Source organism: Pinus tabuliformis, chromosome 4_1 (assembly GCF_031772625.1).
Source record: "Pinus tabuliformis cultivar Carrire ecotype Pingquan chromosome 4_1, CPIR1, whole genome shotgun sequence".
NCBI classification, from domain to species: Eukaryota; Viridiplantae; Streptophyta; class Pinopsida; order Pinales; family Pinaceae; genus Pinus; species Pinus tabuliformis.
This window is the reverse complement of record NC_142303.1, coordinates 955,640,747-955,660,240: the sequence shown is the minus strand read 5'-3', so window position 1 is coordinate 955,660,240 and position 19,494 is coordinate 955,640,747.

Here is a 19,494-nt window from a genome sequence, read left to right as displayed (position 1 = left end):
CAGCTTGATGTGTCATTCATGCCATGCCTTTTTGCACTGCTTTTGGACCTGCTGGTGAAATCCAGCCAAAACTATTTCTTCTTCGAGCACATCCAGCTGCGCGAGCCTCTCCTCCAAGGCTTCGCGATCCATCATACCTTTGAGCACTGTTATGCACAAACTAGACACGATGTATTCCATAGGCATTACAACTTCCACACCATAGACAAGTCTAAAAGGGGTTTGTCCTGTCAACTTCTTGCATGTCGTTTGATAAGCCCATAGTACTGCAAGGATGCGTAGGTCCCAATCACTTCGCTAAGCATTGAAAACCTTGGTCAACGTGTTTTCGAGAACTTTGTTGAATGCCTCCACTGTCCTATTAGCCTGTGGGTGATAAGGTGTGCTCTTCTGGTGATATACCTAAAATTCCTCTGTCAGTGCGTTGATCGTCTCATTTAGGAAGTGCGTACCACAATCACTCATCAAGATCTTAAGACATCCAAATCACGTCAGTACATTCCCAAATAGGAACTTCGCGGCAGTCGGACTCGTACAATCCTTCATCGACTACACTTTTGCCCAACGAGTGAAATACTTCATCGCAGTGATAATGTACCTTGCTCCTGTCTTCCCTTGTGGCTGAATGAGTCCTACAAAATCTATCGCCCACTTCTCGAAGAGTTGCAACATCATTTGTGGATTCAAAGGCATTTCATCCCTTCACGATGGCCTACCCGTTCTTTGACATACGTCACACGCCTTGCAGTATGCTTTTGAATCATGATGAAGGGTTGGCCACCACAACCCTGCGCGTAGAATCTTTTGTGCAGTTGCTCTCCCTTCATAGTGTCCTCCCATGGTGCCCCCATGATTGTCCAGGAGGATGTTGATTCTTTCGAACTCAGGTACATACCATCACAATATCTCATTAGTCCCCATCTTGTATAGATGCCCAGCAATGACAGAGAAATTGGTCGCGCGCACCACTAGTTCCTTCTTTTGCTGCACAGTGTATCCTTCATGTGTAGTTCTATTATTAGGAAGTGGATTATATCCTCAAAATGACCATCCACAACATGCACTACAAATAGTTGCGCATCAGGTAATCCTTCTTCCAAGTTAGTAGGTTCCTCACCTGTTTCATGCGCGATAGATGGTCGGGTCCTGTGTTCAATCGTCCAGGCTTCACAACAACTTCAAAATCATACACCTGGAAAAGTAAGAGCCATCTGCAAATTCCCCCCCGCCCCCAAAAACACAGGCTTATTGACCAGGTACTTCAGCGCGGAGTGATCCGTATACATCTTAAAATGGCCTCCTAGAAAGTAGTGCCTATACTTTTGGAGCGCATACACCATAGCTAGCCCCTCGCGGTCAGTGGTGGAATAGTTCTTCTCTTCTTTACATAATCTGCGGCTTGTGAACATGATAGGATGGTCCTAGCCTTCTCCACCAGCATGTGTCAGTACTGCTCACAGCGCTATACATGACACGTCGAAATGTACATGAAACTTTTTCTTCCAGTCCGAGAAGACTAGAATTGGCACGGTAACAATCTTTTCTTTCAATACATCTAATATTTTCTTACAGTCATCATTCTAGCGGAACGCGACATCCTTATTCAACAATTTCTCCATAGGCGCAGTGATCTAGGCATAACTTTTGATAAACTTTTTTTAATATCGCGTATGTCCCAAAGTAGCATGCAAATGTTTCACGCTCCTCGACGCTTCCAAGTTTAGTATCACCATGATCTTTGCGGGGTCTACCATCATTCCTTATTTTCCAACCACATGCCCCAATAGGTTCCCAAAGGGAATACAAAACAGACACTTCCTGATATTGAGCGTAATCTGGTATCTTCGACAGGTAGCCAGCATCAGGCGCAAGCTTGCTACATGGTGCTTAACCAGCCCAAATACAGTCCAATCATCAAAATATACCTCCAGGAATTTATGAATAAACTCCTTGAATGTTGCAACAACCATGCGCGAAAAGATTGCAAGCGCATTCTTCAATCCAAATAGCATTACAGTGTATTGAAAACAACCCCACTCAGTTGCAAAGGTTGTCTTTCTCCTATCCTCCAGCGTGATTTTGATTTGGTGGTACCCAGAGAACCCATTAGTGAAGGAATATGCTTCCTGGCCACCTACATTGTCCAACACTTCATCCGTGAACGGAGTCGGGAAAGGATCATGCACATAAGCGTCATTTAGTTTTCTGAGATCCACGCATATCCTTATCTCATCCTTCTGCTTCTTCTCTTGCACCACCATTGGGCTTACCTGATCAAATTCTTCCATTGGATTAATGATGTCTACCACGAGCATCTTGTCTAGCTCTAAGCAGACCTTCTCCTTATATTTCGAATTGAGATGGTAAGGCCTTTGCTTAACTGGCTTCGCATCGAGCTTTAATATGATCTTCATCATTCCTAGGTCCCCGATTATTCCTTTCAGATCTATGAACTTGCTAGGGAATAAGTCCTGGTATTTGCGGAGCAGTTCAATGACCTTATCCACCATTGCGTTGTTCCAGTAGTCTCCAATCTTCGCGAATATGGGTTCTGCCTCTGTACCAATGTTTGCTTGTTTCGTTTTCAATGGCGCAGTTATATCAGGGTTCTCAATTTGCGGTCCTTGAACCTCGCGATGGCCTTCTGTTTCCATAATGTTAATCTTCCATGGATCCTCATCCTCTTCTTAAACAGTTACATTATAACATTCCAGCGTGTGACTTAGCTGAGTAGCCTATTCAGGCCGAGTTAGATCTAAAGGATCCTGTGGTATCCTAAATATTGTTGCTTTCACTTCTTGTAGCACTTCATCAATACTGTCAAACCCATCCTCAAAACTAAATGTCATCATGAATCCTTCGCGCAAGATATCCCATTCACCTGTCCCATGGTGGAGCTCTGTTTCTATGTACCAATTCATTGGGATAACATCTAGGGTATGACGAAATAGGTGCACCCACTCAAGTTGGGGCTTTTCTCCATAAGCCTAGGTCCATTTGGCCAAATGTGCGCGTGGATTATTTTTCCCATCATACTTGTCTATCAGTCACCTCTTAGGCTTCCCAAATCATGTTCTCATCATCCTCCTACATTCGTGCCAATCATCAAGGCTTCCCTTGTGCATACCCTACCATCTTGCAGGCATAGTGTGTAGTGCCCAGTCCAAGGCCTGGAAGCATTCTTTTCTGGTACCTCCCTTTCAAATGCATCCAAAAAAACATCTACCTCATTCAAACCATCATAAGTAGGCAAATTTCTTACCTCTGACAACACATAGTGCAGCGACCGGGTCATCATGTTGTAATTCAACTTAGTTAATTCATGTAACTGATTTTGCCAGCGTTCTATTTCTTCGTCGGAGTCCAAAGCGCAGGAACTCTCGCAATCCCATGTAACCCATCCATATGCAGTGGGATTCACCCAATCTTGGTCTTGCGTTGTTATCTTATATATATAGTCCAGGTCGTCATCACTCTCATAATCATAGACAGGTTTAGTATAGTGCGATCCTTCAGTAGGATCGAGGGGTACTATTATGCGCAACAATTTTATTGTTGGGAAAAGTATCCAATACGGAATGACCCTATCCCACTCTAAGGGTGATAGTTCCTTAGCAACAATCAAAGCAAAGCTATCTGAGATTACTTCTTTATGAGATGTAAAAGAGGGGAGAAAGAGATCCACTAACCGATGTCTTTCACTAATGGTTGATCCAATCTTCTCTCCTTGCTGCTTGCTCCCAGCTCCTTGCTCTTTCACTGGCCCAGCTACACCAAGATCCTGCAAAATGGCAAGAGAGGGAAACTACAAGAAGCATACATTCATAATTGATTCAAGGATTAGAATAAATCAAATACACAAGTATAACAATACACCATTGAGACACATGCATATAGAAGAACCTCAAATGCTTTATTAATGGAAGAAGTAAGGTTCAGGAAGTGATACAACCATAAGAGGCCCAATCCAGCATCACCTTCCCAACAGAAAGAAATCTCCTCTTCACCTCCTTCAAAGCAAATCACCCAATAGTTCTAAACTCAAACCAACAACAATTCTTTACATTCACCAGATTCCAGCCTCTGGATCTCATGGGAGAGAGATCCATATATAGGAGTATGGAGAGAGGATGAGTCAGCCTGAGATGTGACTAGTGTCCTCTCCCACTCCAGTTCTTCTTTAGTTCTTGAGTCCACTTGGAGGTTCTTGCTTCCACTTGGAGATCTAGAACCTCTTACTCATCACCAGTCGAATTCCTTGATCCAAGTGTCATTTTGGAAGCTTCCTGGGCATTGACACCTTGAGGAATGACTCTGCCACATGTCCAAACTCGCCCAGCGCAGGTAGCCTTCTTTGCAGTTGAAATTCAACGCAGGTAGACAGTGGAGCAGTTGACATTCAACGCAGATGCTCAGTGGAGCAGTTGACATGATCCAGAATTGCCTTGTTTTTGAGTGTTTTCAGGTGGAGAACTTTTGTTCAGTGCTGTGGTTTGTTGGCCTTGTTCCTCTAGGGGTAGGAACAACATGTTTAGGGACTTTGGATCCCTTAGATTATGGACATTTCATGCTTCATGCTGTAAGGCACAAAAATGTCTATAACAAATTTCTTCTCAAAGATCATATTTTGCTTCTTCGGATTGATTACCCCATTCATATCAGTAGCCTAGTCAATTCCTAGGAGCACAGGATAGGGATTGTTGTCATCCACTATCTCTATTACTTCAAAGTCAGCCAGCGTGCTCTCTCCCTCAATATCCATGGTCACCCCCTGCAACCACCCCATGGCGATGATCTTCTACTAATTCACCATCCTTAGCTGAATCGGAGACCATTACAGTGCAGGTCTCCCCATTCGCTCCCAAGTTTGTTTTGGTATGATATTCGCATCTAACACCAGGTTGAAAATGACCTAATCCATTTCATACTCTCTTATCTATGCGGCCAGTTTTTATGCTTGCCAATATTTTGTACTGTGCGTGGCTCACCTAGCACGGTTCCAACACATCTATTGAGGAGTTCTTGTAGCCCTTTCATAGCCCTACTATCGCATAGTAACTTCATACAGGTTTCCAGGAAAGTTGTGAGCACAGAGGGGTCCATCTCCTACTTAGGATTATCCTTGCTCCCTGAGGTGGAGGCCTCAACAAAGCTCTTCTTAGCTTCCATGAAGGCTTGTCAGGCGGAAAGAGTCGATAGTGCGGACACAACCAACCTCCCTAGGAGCCTAAGACTCTCTAGTGACAAACAAGACAAACAAGAGCAATCCTTCTCTAAACATGCATTTACTATATAAGAAATCAAGTGTTTAGATCCTACCTGTAATCCAACGCTGTTGTAGCAGTCCAGCCTCACTGATCCGGATGAGCTCCTCCTTCACTTTGAAACCTGCATCCACTAACAATCAAACGATTAAATAGCACTTGATAATCTCATAGAATAAAACATATTTAACACATAGACCAAGGAGTACATGAAACAACTCATAAATAACAAGTTATTGAGAAGAATGGACTCATTTGCATTAATAGGAAACAAAAGGAACAATTACAACCTGAGCCTTGGTGTTGTGCAAGTCCCTCCCAGGGTCCATCAAGAGTTCTCCTTTACTTTGACAAAGCTCACCCACTTCCAAATAGAACAAGCAAAGATGGCAATCTCTCCTCACAAGCTTCTAAATGGGAGTCCTAATTCCAGCAGCATCTACCCTTAGAAATGTTTAGCTTCCAACCTCTCCTCCTTCTGGCCCAATGCCTGTATTTATAGTGCTCAAGAGGAAGTTAATCAGGTCCACCATCAATGGGATAATCCCCTCTTTGGATGGGATAGCTCCCTTATTGATGGGATAAGTTCCTCTTTGGTAGGGGTACATGAACCATCTGGAGGCGCTCAATACACGTCGAACAACCTTCTAGAATGCTCTAGAAATGACCACAAGTAACTTTTTAAAGATGAAACTTGCGCATTTTGACCTTTACAGGGGTACGCACCTGCCCCTTTACATACAGAGCGTACAAGTACGCAGCTTTTGTGAACATTAGGTGCGTATCCGCAGGTAAGGTTGAGAGAACCTGCGTACCCAGAGATAAACACATTTACAAAGACTTTCTCTCTTTTTGGAGTTTGACATGGAGAGCAGAGGTATAAGACTTGCCCAGGAGGATAGCATGACTGTTGATAGAGCCATACTAACTGTAAATAGTCATGGTGACATTTTTTAGTGTAACAGATTGCCCCCTAAAGTGCGAAGCCTGTAGTAGATTAGGGTTTTGTATTATCTAGGAAGGGTGAAGCGCTTTATCATTTCAAGGATTATCTCGTGGAGAGCCTGGTCAGAACCTGCAATTTTCAACACAAAATACATGTATAAGATTATATCATCGCTGAGGTAGGCATTCCCATACTCAGATCAAAACTTTAACTAACAGACTAACTACTCTGATACAGGAATGATCTTGCAGTACATCATAATCATAGACTTTTGTAGACACAGTATGGGCGCAGCCATCTGTTTATGATTAGTCTACTTAGATAATGAATACAAAACTCCTCGCAGCCTGGATGGTGGAAACTAGATCCAGGGTCTTCATTTCTACTTCCCGAATTGGTACGATTCTAGCCATGCGAATAAATGAGTTGATGTCGAACATGGTAGAAACCACTTGATTACCAGTCGATGATGTAAACTGTTAACAAGTGTGAGAGAGACCACCAGTAATGTCAATGGTTCTCAAAGTACCCAGTACAATCCATGAGATGTGAATGAATGAGTTGATGTCGAACATTTCACGGAATCCTTCGATCGAAAGTCAATGATGTAAACTGACGTCAAAGGCGAGAAACCTGCCATTGATGCATGCAGACTTCAAGGTACTGACGATTTCTAAGTCATCTCTCTAGATAATGTGCTGATGTCGATAGAAAGCGACCCGTTGCAGGCAAGCCCACAACACGAAATCATTGTTCAAGTTGAAGAAATGTTGCTGTAAGGACTGACTCAGGGATGGTCAAATGGATGACAAGTATTTTGCAGATGAAAGTTTTGCTTGCAGACCTCTTGAACACATAACGACACGACAGATGGCTTGGTGATGAATGACTCAAAGTTAATCCCGGAACCCGGCTGAAGACTTTCAAAGTGGTTTGATCAACTGTGAGGTAAAGGATTTCCCAACCCAGGTGAATGAAAAGTGTCGTGTTCAAGAGTGGTAATAGGGTTTCTTCTGAGACAAAGGATAACAAATAGGCTCATTCTTCTCTCTTTTCCCCCACCATTTCTGGCAAGTACCTCTTTATTTTTAACAAGCTTGAGGAGGATAACATATGCTTGATTATAAGCTCATCCTTCGGATGAGTCCAACCTAGTTTTGATTCGAACCCTAGGAAGGAGTGGTTCGTTCCTGTTTGTAATTGAACAGGTCCTTTACTGTGAAATTTTAACGAGCCCAGTATAGGAGAAACTCGGCGTTTTTCAATTTTAGAGAGTCTGAAAAACTTAAGAAGACTCCAGGTTGAACTTTTTCGTAAATTTGTGTCCCCAAGCCCGAAAAAGTATAAAATAATACCTGGGAGAACCGCTTGATCTTGCGACCAAGGAGTACTTTCATGATTAGTGTCTCTGACCTGAAAAGTAAAAAGCGATCAAGGACACGTCGTTTTATTTCCGTATCGAGTTTGAAACGACAAAAACCGGCAATCTTTTCCTGATTTTACGGTCAGAAAAGAGCTATAAGGGGACCGTCTTTTAATTCCGTTTTAACGAGTGTAAAAGAAACGCTCGGCAATCTTTTCATGTTTTAGGAGTCAGAAAAGAGCTTAAAAGATGACTCTGACGTGAAAAATGATAATTTACCCTAAAGTCCCTTTGTCCTGCACAAAAACAACACATTACTCATACCTGTTTAAGATGGGCAAAAATACATCGAAAATGTCCTTTCATGGTGAAAAATAAACAAATCTAGCATTCATTCATCCAAAAAACCTATAAAAAGACTTTTTACCATGTCATTTTTACCATTTTACTGTTGAGGTTGAGAAAAGGGCTTTTGACAAGAAACTTCCCGTGGAGATTGCGGAGAATCCGACCGTCAGAATCGAACGCCGTTTCACCAGGTATTCTACAACACCCCTCTCTTGTTTTCCATCCGTTTAGAATTCATTTTTAAGCTTTTATTTGATTTTTTGGGGGCATTGGGGTTTCAAAATGCGCCCTTCGGGGTACGCAGGTCATGCATTGCTGACCTGCGTACCCCGATATTTTCCCAATGGGAAAATTACGGGGTGTACGCACCCGGCCTTAAGGGAAGCTGCGTCCGGGCACTCTGTCCCTAAAGGCCGGGGTGCGTACCCCGCAAAACACAAATTGAAACCCTTATACCTCCAAAATAGACCAAAATTTTTAAATTTTATGGATTCTAACTGATGTTTTATGATGTGCAGGGAGCACACCATGCTTGATTGGCGTGAAAGAGAGCACGAGGACGTTGATTTGGCCGCGATAGGTCATCAACCTTCCATTGATGCATTAAAAGCATGCGGACTGTACAAATACTGGGCCATACCTGGCATGAGGGGCCAAGTGCCTTTTCTTGAGTGGCTGGTTGAAAGGTGGAACATTCAGGAGCAATGTTTCTACATCGGAGAGCACCAGCTCGAGATAGAGCCCTCAGATATATATTTTCTCACTGGCTTGCCTAACAGGGGCGAGCAACTTTCTCTATTCGGGACTAGGCCGGGTGGCCAATCCCTTGCTAGTCTCCGACTAGAGTGGTGCAACAACCAAAACCATGAGAAGGGGATAGAAATCAAGTAAATATCCCGACCTGAACTTATGGTGATAGCCTTTACTGTTACCAGACTTTGCGGCGCGGCCGCTTTGCACCAAGCCACCGGGTCCCAAATGCGGATGGCTATAGACTGTTTCCATGGCACCATTTTCAACTGGTGTGATGCTGTGTTGGCTAATTTGAAGGGCCAACTAACCAGGGCAAAGAGAGGACAACTGAAGACCTTTGGATATGGGCCTATAGTTGTGAGCTTTGCCCTAGAGAGAGTTCCAATGCTGGTTCCCCAGCATCTTACAGTTCCAGTCGGGGCGCCTCGGGAGCCTAAGTTGACGAGATGGGTTGCGGTAATGGCCCGGCATCCTGATGAGGGCGCAGCAGTTGTTCGATTTCCTGATGGTTACTTTCACTGGCTAGAGAGCCAGGTCTTTGCTATTCAGGACTTTCCTTATGCCGGAATGGATTTTCGGAATGATCCGGACATGGTTCTTCCACAGGGAGAACAATGGGACGACAGAGGTATTTCATTTTCCACGAGTTTTCAAATTATGTATTTTTTTTGTTGTTTTTATATATCGCCTCAAAACTGACAGCACAAATTTTCAAAATGCAGATGTAGGTCCACGGCGTCCAGCCAACCTCCGGGCTTTTGAGAGGAGAGTACCAGTTGTACCAGCACCAGCCCCACAGGATGCGGCCGCAGAGACTTTAGCCGAGCTGGAACAGGATCTAGAGCGTCTGACGGCGGATATACCAGAGACCACCATAGATGATATTCCCATTCAACTTCAGCGCTATGTGGTCGCAGTCCCAGGACCTTTTAGGAGGTTCTTGTGTAGGGTAGCGCGGGCAGTGGTCTCGTATAGAGAGCACCACCAGTGATTGGCTAGTCACTTTTGTAGACACATATGACATTTTGGTTTTTTGTACTTATCATTTTTGCCGATCATAAGGTGTTTTTCAACCTATGATCGAAGACGATGTATATTTTTTGACACACTCCTATCTATATATATATCATTATTACCGGCTCATTTTGTTTAACATATGTGATGAAATGTTTTTAAATTTACTTGCATGATTATCGTAAATGTCTGTCCAACATTCGAGAAGCAATTGCATCTGCTAATGTATTTAAAGACCTTGGAATATGCTGATATTCAATGTAATCAAATTCACGTTCCAAGAGACGCACTCTCAAAAACAACCTTAATAACACAGGATTTCTAATGGCATATACTCTATTAAGCTGTAATACAACAAGTTCAGAATCTAACCTCACTATCAAACGTCGAATTCCAAATGAAATAGATTCAGATAATAATTCAACCACTGCACTGTATTCTGCAATGTTGTTCGTCGTTTGACCGAGGCTCACCCCATGCATAGAAACTAACTCGTCAGAGGGCGAATAGATAACCCAAGCTGCGGAAGAGATATTCCGTGTACTACGACAAGCACCATCAGCAAATCCAATGTACGTTTGGAGAGGCGTCGACATCTGCAATATCAAGAGTAAAACCAAGATAAGCCAGAATAACGACGAAAAACACACTTTCTAAGCTAAGCACACTAACTAAACTAACAAACATACTAGCTAGAAAGAAAACCTAACCTAACTAAATTCTCCATACCCATCATTTAAGCATAATACCTCTTTAGGTAAAGTCCATTTCTGGGTTTACCCAAAGAGTCCCCATCAAAATCTACCAGCTCATAGGCCCCTTTTGCTAGCTTTCGCTTTACAATGTAGGGTCCATGCCACATAGGAACGAATTTTCCAGCACCTAGCTTATCGTTAGCTTGATCATATAATAGCACTAGGTCTCCCTCCGAAAAACTTCGAGGGGTCACATTTCTATCATACTGAGCTTTCATTCGCTTCGCGTGAGTCTCGATTGCCAATGCAGCGTCACGTCGAGTCTCATCTAATTGAGCTAAGTATAATAAACGTTTCTCCTCTTCGGAAGTAGCTGGGAGTAATTCGACAGCCATTTGAAGTGATGGGATTTCGCATTCAATGGGTAACACAGCTTCCAAGCCATAAACTAGCTGGAAAGGAGTGAACCCTGTTGAAGTTTTCACTGAGGTTCGGTATGCCCATAGCGCTGAAAATAACATGTTGTGCCAATTCGACCGATGAATACCAATGGTTCGTCGGATCATGATAACCAGAACTTTGTTGATAGACTCAACCAAACCGTTGGCTTGCGGATAATAAGGAGTAGAGCTATCGTGGCGCAAACCAAGCTGGCTTGTAAGCTCAGTCATCATGATGTTTCGAAAATGGCTCCCATGGTCAGTGATGATTGCTTGTGGGACACCAAACCTAGTTATAATATGATTGAATACGAAAACTGCAGCTGTTTTGCCGCTTGCGTCGAATGTAGGCATCGCCTCGGCCCATTTAGTAAAATAATCAACCGCGAGGATGATATACGCATGCCCCCCGGCCGAGTGAGGGTTACAAGTAATAAAATCGATACCCCATTTGGCGAAAGGACCAATGGAAATTATAGGATGGAGAGGAGCAGGTGGTGCGCGCATCTTGCGATCAAACACTTGACAGTTGTGGCACTTCCGGACCGCAATGATACAATCTTTAAACATAGACGGCCAGAAATAGCCAGCGCGCAACACCTTCTGAGCTGTGGCATACCCAGACATATGACCGCCACATGCTCCAGAGTGACAATCATTCAAAACCCTCTCAGCCTCTTCGTGAGTTAAACAACGTCGAAAAACTAAGTCTGCCCCCGGCGATAAAGTGTATCTCCAATAATCTTGTATTGTTGGGATTGAAACCGAATTTTTCGACGTTCCGACTTTGAAGCTTCAGGCCGAAAGGTTTGGGTTTGGAGATAGATGATTATATCCCGTACCACGGATCTAAAGTACTGATAAGAAACAAAGATTCGTCCGCAATGGACTCCTCTGCCACAGTTTCTGTGTCAGCACGCGGGAAATCACACATCAATTCCGCAAAAACTAAGGATTTCTTAGACTTGGACTTCTCAAACTCCAAGTCGAACTCTTGCAGGATAACGATCCATTTAGAGTACTTGCCCCCTAGCAGTTGTTTTGTCAAAATATAAATCATAGGGTTGCAATCCGAAATAACTGTAGTTTTACGGAGAAGAATGTAGTGACGAAAACGCTGGACAGCTTGAACGGCTGCCAGGGCCAATTTCTCCACATGCGAATATTTTAGCTCAGTGGGGTTTAATGTCCTACTAAGATAATATATCACATGTTCCGCTCCGAATTCATCTTCTTGAACTAACACCATTCCAATAGTGGAATGCGAAGCTGCGAGGTATAAGAAGTAGTCCTGGTTGTAGTTGGGAGGATGCAACAACGGTGCATGGGTCAACGCGTGTTTAAGTGCATCAAAAGATTGTTGGGCAATCTCATCCCAAAAGAATTGAGCGTTCTGTTTCAACAACCGTGTAAAACCTTTAGTGACCTCGGCGTAGTTTGGAATGAATCGGCGTAAAAAGTTCGCTTTCCCTTGCAAACTTTGGAGTTGGCGCAAACTCGAAGGAGGAGGCAATTTGATGATAGCTTCGACCTTCGAGGGATCGACGCGAATGCCGGCTTTTGAAACAACAAATCCCAGCAATCGACCCGTCTCTATACAGAACACACACTTGTGGGGATTCAACCGAATTCGATAATGCCTACACCTCATAAAGATTGCTCGTAAGTGGACAAGGTGATCAGCTCGATGTAAAGAATGAGCAGGCAAATCATCGAGGTACGGTTGCACAATGTGCTTGATGTCATGAAATGCGTAAGACATCGCCCGTTGAAAAGTGGCTCCGGCATTCTTAAGCCCAAAAGGTAATTTGCAATAAGCAAATGTCCCCCATGGACAAATGAATGCCGTTTTTGGTTGGTCGGCAGGTAGAATATTGATTTGATTATAGCCCGAAAAACCATCCATGAAGGAAAACATTTCACTTCCGGCACAATCATCAATAATTTGATCGATATAAGGCGTAGGATAGTTGTCTTTTGGACAAGCTCGATTTATATCCCTATAGTCGATACAGATTCTTATTGTTCCTTGTTTCTTGTTGACTGGAACAATATTCGATACCCAATCCGTTAACGGGATTGGATAAATGAAACCTGCTTTCAACAGCTTCTCGACTTCTGCTTTAATCGCAGCCGCTTTCCGAGGGTGAATCTGACGCAACCGTTGCCGGACGGGTTTAGCGTCCGGGTAGGTCTTTATTTCATGAACAACAATGGCAGGATCGATTCCCGGCATTTCCTCGTAAGACCAGGCAAACACATCGCGAAATTCTTGGAATAGGGCCTTGTAAGTTTGGATTTCATCTTCTGTACATGAGGCACCTATATGAATGTTTTCCTCAATTCCGGGCTTCACTGAAATATCAATGGGAATAGTGCGAGAAATATTCCCTAAATTCAACTCTGAATCAGAATGTTTCGTTGGATTCTGAGCGTCTTTGACATATTCAGCGGTAAAGATAGATGAAAAATCATTTTCAAAAGCATCATCCTTAGGTAAAAACGAAGATCTGTGATGGAGATCTTCCCATGGTAGATCGTCTACACTTAGGATTTCGCGAAGTTGCTCGTCAGATGACACGACTTCGGGAAACGCTATCCATTCTGAGGTTGATGTGAAAAGTGATTCTTCACTGACCACATTCATTTGGTCGATTTGGGTTGAACGCGAGTCGGTAAAAGACATGACGGCTTCATAAGCAATTTCATATGGACTCAAAGGCATAGCATCACCGAATGAGTCTATCTCAGATTCAGATGGGACAATCCAAGGATCATCATAAATAATGTTGTCTGATGTAATCATATGAATTGATGCAAATGAAGGGTCTGCGTTGATTGGAGGGAAAGGAAAAGTTCCCAGTAAACCGGAATCTTTAACTAAACCTACGCCAACGTCCCTATAAGGGATTGTCGTCTTACCGACATGCTGGATACTCTCTGAAGAGGCTGGGTCGGATGAAAAGTATGTCAGCTGATCAATTGTCACGATCTTACCGTTATGTGGAAACTTTATTACTCTGAAGACCGATGAAACGACCGCTGTCATAGCATATGACCAACTTCGACCCAAAAGAAGGTTGTAGTCTAGAGGGGCATCAACCACTTCCACATCCAGACTAACGGTTTTACCTTCTACCCCTATAGGAAATTCCTGTAGAATACCAAACGGACGGAACCCACGGCCATCAAAGGCCTTAAGGATGGTCGGGGATTGGTTCAACGAAGGAGAACCAAGCGATCTCCAACATTGAATCGACATAATACACGTAGAAGCTCCCTCATCAATCACAGTCCGATGAATAGGCCTGTTTTTTACTATCACTGGAATTTGGAAAGCCATTTGATGGGGTAGACGCGGTGTACTATTTTCTAGATCGAAGATTATCAGATTCGGGTCCTGAACATCAACAGCTCCGATAGCCGACAAAAGTAATTTTCGTTGTGCTGGGCATGATTGCAGCACTTCTAAAGCCGACATTGCTGAGGGTGAAACAGCTAAGTCCTCAACAATGTTGTAATTCTGGGCTGCTCTCGCATGTGGATTGAAAGCAGACCTTCGAAGTACACCCTTGGTGGGCGGTTTGATTACTAAGTCCGGGTTAGGTTTTTCGATCTGTAGTGGATCGGAACCAGGAGCTGAGGTTGATGGATTAGAATGAGAAGATTCTGCTTCCTTACCATCAACAGGATTCTTACTACCATAATCTTGCGATCGAGTCGCAATCCTCACATGAGACATCATCAAAATGGGTTCTTCACTGGCAGTCGAGGAAGAACCTATCATCTTACTCTCCTGCTTTGGAAATGGATCTTTTAACACAGCAGGAGTGGGAGAACCTTTGACTATTTTCACAACCTCGGCCCGATGAGGGCAATCTCTTGTAAAATGATCCTCTTCACAAATAAGACAAGGATATCGAGGTTTGCGCTTTTCGTCATTGGTTTCAGACTTTTCCATTTTCTCCTTCGGAGCCTTGTCTGCTTTAGCCTTCTTCTTTCCTTTCTTCTTTCCACCGTTTTTTGATTTGGCCGTAGATGACTCTACAGCGTGAATATCGGCGGAAAGTTCAGGAGAAGACTCTCCTGTCGGGGAATCGGGCAAAGTGATTATAGGAGTAGTAGAAGCCTTGGAAGATTTCTTCTTGCTCTTTGTGTTCACGATACCAATCATACCATCAGCGGCATGAGATCCCGAAGGAGCAGCAGCGATTTGATTTGATTTTGGAAGATCTGGAATCTTCTCGTGTAACGTACCCGACTGAGTATAAACTAAGTCAAGGTACTGCGCCTGAGCAATGACTTGCTCCTCAGTAACTACTCCGGCCTTAGCTACATCTTCAGTAATCTTCGGTAATAATGATTTAACAAACCATTCAGCTAAGATTTGGTCCGGAATAAAAACTTTCACTAGCCTTCTTCGACGTCTCCACTCATGAATGTGATCAGAAATATACGTGGACGTCGATTGTTTTAGTGAAGTTAATAGTTCCGTGCCGTTATCGTATCTGACCGGCAACTGAAAGTGAGTTAAGAACGAGGTAGCTAACTGGCTAAAATTGTAAAAAGAGGCCCGTGGTAACTCAATGTACCACTTGGCCGCGAGACCAATGAGTGTACGCTGGAAAAGACGTAAGCGGATCGAATCATCCGAGATAGAATTTGAAGCACACCAGAGGTGGTAAGTCATCACATGATTGGACGGATCCTCTCCAGACTTACCCTCGAACTTGGGTATATCACTGGGCAACTTATTTGGCATTGGCGGCCAGAACGAAAGATATTGAATTGGATCATTCGTTAGGCGCGTCAAGTCTGGTAAATCCAAAGTTGCGATAAACGGTAACTGCCGGTTAGGATCTCTAAAACTCTGGGTCACAAGACCAGTCCCAGGAGGAGGATATCCAGGATAACTAGGAACAGGAATTGCATTAGGGATATTATATCCTCCTGGAAAACCAGGATTAACCGGACCGTACTGGGGTTGTTGATAAGTGTACCCAGGATACGGTTGATACTGGTAAACCGGCTGTTGGACAGCTTGCCCATGTTGGTACTGTCCCTGGTACGGTTGTTGAACAAATTGAGGTTGAGTAGTGACAACCGTACTTATACCAGGCTGACCTGTAGGCATCTGGATCGTGGTTTGAATCGTAGATCCAGACAACGGTAAAGATGCCTGAGGAGTGGTTGCAGAGACAGTAGAAACCGGAGCTGTCGATACTCCAGAAGTAAGTACGGCAGATGTAGCGGTAGTTGCAGCAGCCGTTTGAGATGGAGTACTAGGTGCAATTGGCGGCTGAGTAACTACCGAAGTTACAGAAGTTTGAACATTTGACTGGACAGGTTGTGGTTGCTGGGGTGGACCAGAAACTACGGGTTGTCCAGCTTGAGGTACCAACTGTATACTTGGCTGCAACACCTGTTGACCCTGTGATGGATCCCACACTATCATTCCGGGGTATTGACCCGTAACAGGTTGAGGATACTGAGATCCATAACCGGATTGAGGATAGGATTGATAATTGAAAGGTACGGTTCCCATACCTTGAACATATGACTGACCTTGAGGTGGTTGATAACCTTGACTCGAGTATTGACCTTGAGGTTGATAACCTTGAGGTAAATACGGATACTGGGGTTGACCTTGACCTTGAGGTTGATACCCTTGAGGTTGATACCCTTGGGGTTGATACCCTTGGGGTTGATACCCTTGAGGTAAATATTGATACTGAGGTTGACCCTGGGGTACATATTGAGGCTGGGGTTGACCTTGAGGCATGTATTGCACCATAGGTACATACTGACCTTGAGGTTGCCCCCCAGACACGATTTGTGTACCTTGAGGTTGCCCCCCAGGCGTTAACTGAGGCTGCCCCCCAGGCGGTAATTGGCCACCTTGAGGTTGGGAAACGGGAATTGAACCTGACATCATGTAAATGTCTCCTACACCCAATGGTATATTACCATTGTTTCCAGCTAATAACCCATGATCAATGGGTTGAGGAGATGCCCCCGCAAAGGTACCAGAAAGTGATTGATACCCGGTGGGAACAGAAGGACCGCCGTGTAAGAAAGATTCAGGAGTTTGAGTAAACACAGACGACTGACCAGACATATTTACAGGAGTATAAATACCTCCAGGTGGAAAAGGAGTACGAGGTGTAGAAAAACCTACCCCTGAGTTGTCTAAATAATTGGTTAACGAAAGGTACCAAGTAGTACTTCTAGGAGGACTGTAAAAGATAGATTCACACTCCCTGAGCTCAATAGTAAGTTGATCTTCAAGGTTAGAGACGCCTATTTCTTCCTCTGGAGCAAGTTCTTCAATAGCAATCAGACCAGTAGGAAGATTTTCGGTGATAACTCGTTCTACTCTTGGTGAATCTGGAACACTAGAAGTTGGAGTAACAGGTTCAGAAGTTGGAGTAACACTAGTAGACGAAAAACTACCAGCAAGCTCAGAAACTGTAACAGCTTCGGGATTATAACCTGTCTCTAGACTTTGGTAATCTGGATGGACTACCAAGGAAGATTCTCCTTCTTCAGGTGAACCTACTCTACTGCCACTAGGAGGAGTTACAAGGACCTTCAAACCTTCTAGATTACTGGGGTCGTCTCGAGGAGGCTCACCCCGAAGTCTACGGGATCTCCTCAACAATTCGGCCACAGAAACAACTTCAGGAGACTGGCCCCGAAGTCTACGAGACTGTCTCGGTAATTCCGCCACAGCTAAAAACTTTTAACTACTACACACGAAAACAAAGTAAAATCTCAAATCAAACCACCTAAAGTCTCTAAAAAACCAAACAAATTTGAAGCACACGCCTAAAGAATCTAGGGCATCAAACCAAGCACAAACAGTAGCCTTCCAGACCGAAAACGCTAGTTGGAGATGAAACCCAACATCGCCGGATTCAGTACAGAAGTGGCGGGTGGAACAGTTACCCCGACAACCTGCTTAATGAATAGACCGGCACAAGTTCCTCCACTTTAACCGTCTCGAGTGAAGTGAACCCCCCAGAAAATCCAAGTGAGTCTAGCCGACGTCTGCTCCAGGTACAGTGGGATCTTCCCTCCACCATCACCTCGGTAGAATCCTAAAGATAATGGTCACTAAGGCTACCAACCGCAACAAATGCACCTGGGGGAACAGTCTACACTCCGACAGCACGCAAGGGCAGAGTATCAAGCTCAATCCCCTTGCCGGTTCCTTGACAATAATCCAAGGTTTACCGACAAGTGACCCCTGGCTCCTCGACAATGATTAATCTGAGGTTTACCGTTTGTAATACGTGCGTGTCTGGCGTCGTTCCCAACGAGGGAGGATTGATCCCCTCACTGGTTCGGACACGAGCTTGTGCTTCTCCTTTAAGAGGAGCTTTCCCAGAGTACAAATGAGACAATTGGATTTATTCTATCACAAGATAAGCTACTTGTTTGGTTTTGTTGTCTTGGAGAGTTAATTACTCTCCTACTCCAAGACACTAGCCTGATCTAAATTGGTGTTTCAGAGCCCTAGTAAATAAAAGTTACTACGTTGATTTTACTTTAAGCGTTAATTTTATGGTTTTTCTTAAAGACAAGAGGTAGTGGAAATGAAACCAATGGTGTGTAGACTCGACTTAAAACCACTACAAAGATGCACCTAAGATGATTTACGCTACTTTTCTCTTTCAATGAAACTCCTAACTAAGAGAGTTGGAGAATGCAAATTTTATAGAAAGCAACTTTCTTAGTAAAGACAATCAAAGAAACAATTCTCTTTATCTTTTCAAGCATACAAACATGACCACTCCTTACGTGCACGAAAAACTCTTTTTCTTTCAAAACCCCTCAAAGCTACTTGAAACAAAACTTTTCAAAGGAGATGTTTTTGTATTTTCTCTTATTTAATAAAGCATATAAATCTATTTTAACGAAAATCAATCTCAAAAGTTATAAAATCTATGAAAACTTGACTCACAAGCAAATCAAAAAGAAATTTACTCTAAGCAAACCTAACGAGGAAAAAGCCTACAAGGATGATTCTAGGTTGTTTTACTTGACCACAATCAAGCCAAGGACCAGCTAATGCAGAATCAAAAGACCAGTCAAAACAAAACTCAAATCTTTTTGTTCTTTTTGTAAAATGGAATTCAATACTCAATCAACAAGCACTTCGAAATTTGCCAAAGAGACCACTCAAAGGTAAGTTGCTCTCACAGGTAGATTTTATGACAGGTCCGACTTCTAAGAAGGCTGACAAAACCAGAGAGATCTAAGGCTTGACAACTTCTACCGCCAAAGTCACTACAGGACCTACTCAAAAATCAAACCCTAGGGCTTAAACTTCTATGAAATCCACTAAAACACTCAATGCTATCGAAACAAGTTCAGGTGAAGATCTTTGACAAGAGACTAATGGATCTGGGCAGAAAAAACTAAGAAAAAGCAAAATCTAAGAGGAAAAATGCAAAAACAATGGAAATTTCTTAATTTTTAGCAGGGTACGCAGGCAACCTGTTAAGCCAGGTGCGGGCCCGCTCTGTGCACACAGAAACAGTGCGTACAAGTACGCACTGTGCAATACTCAAAGGGTGCGTACTATTGAAAAAATCAAGAAAAACTAAATTCAATCTAACCCTAAGCTAACCCACCCAAATACAAAGTCACAGAGCCAAAAATCAGA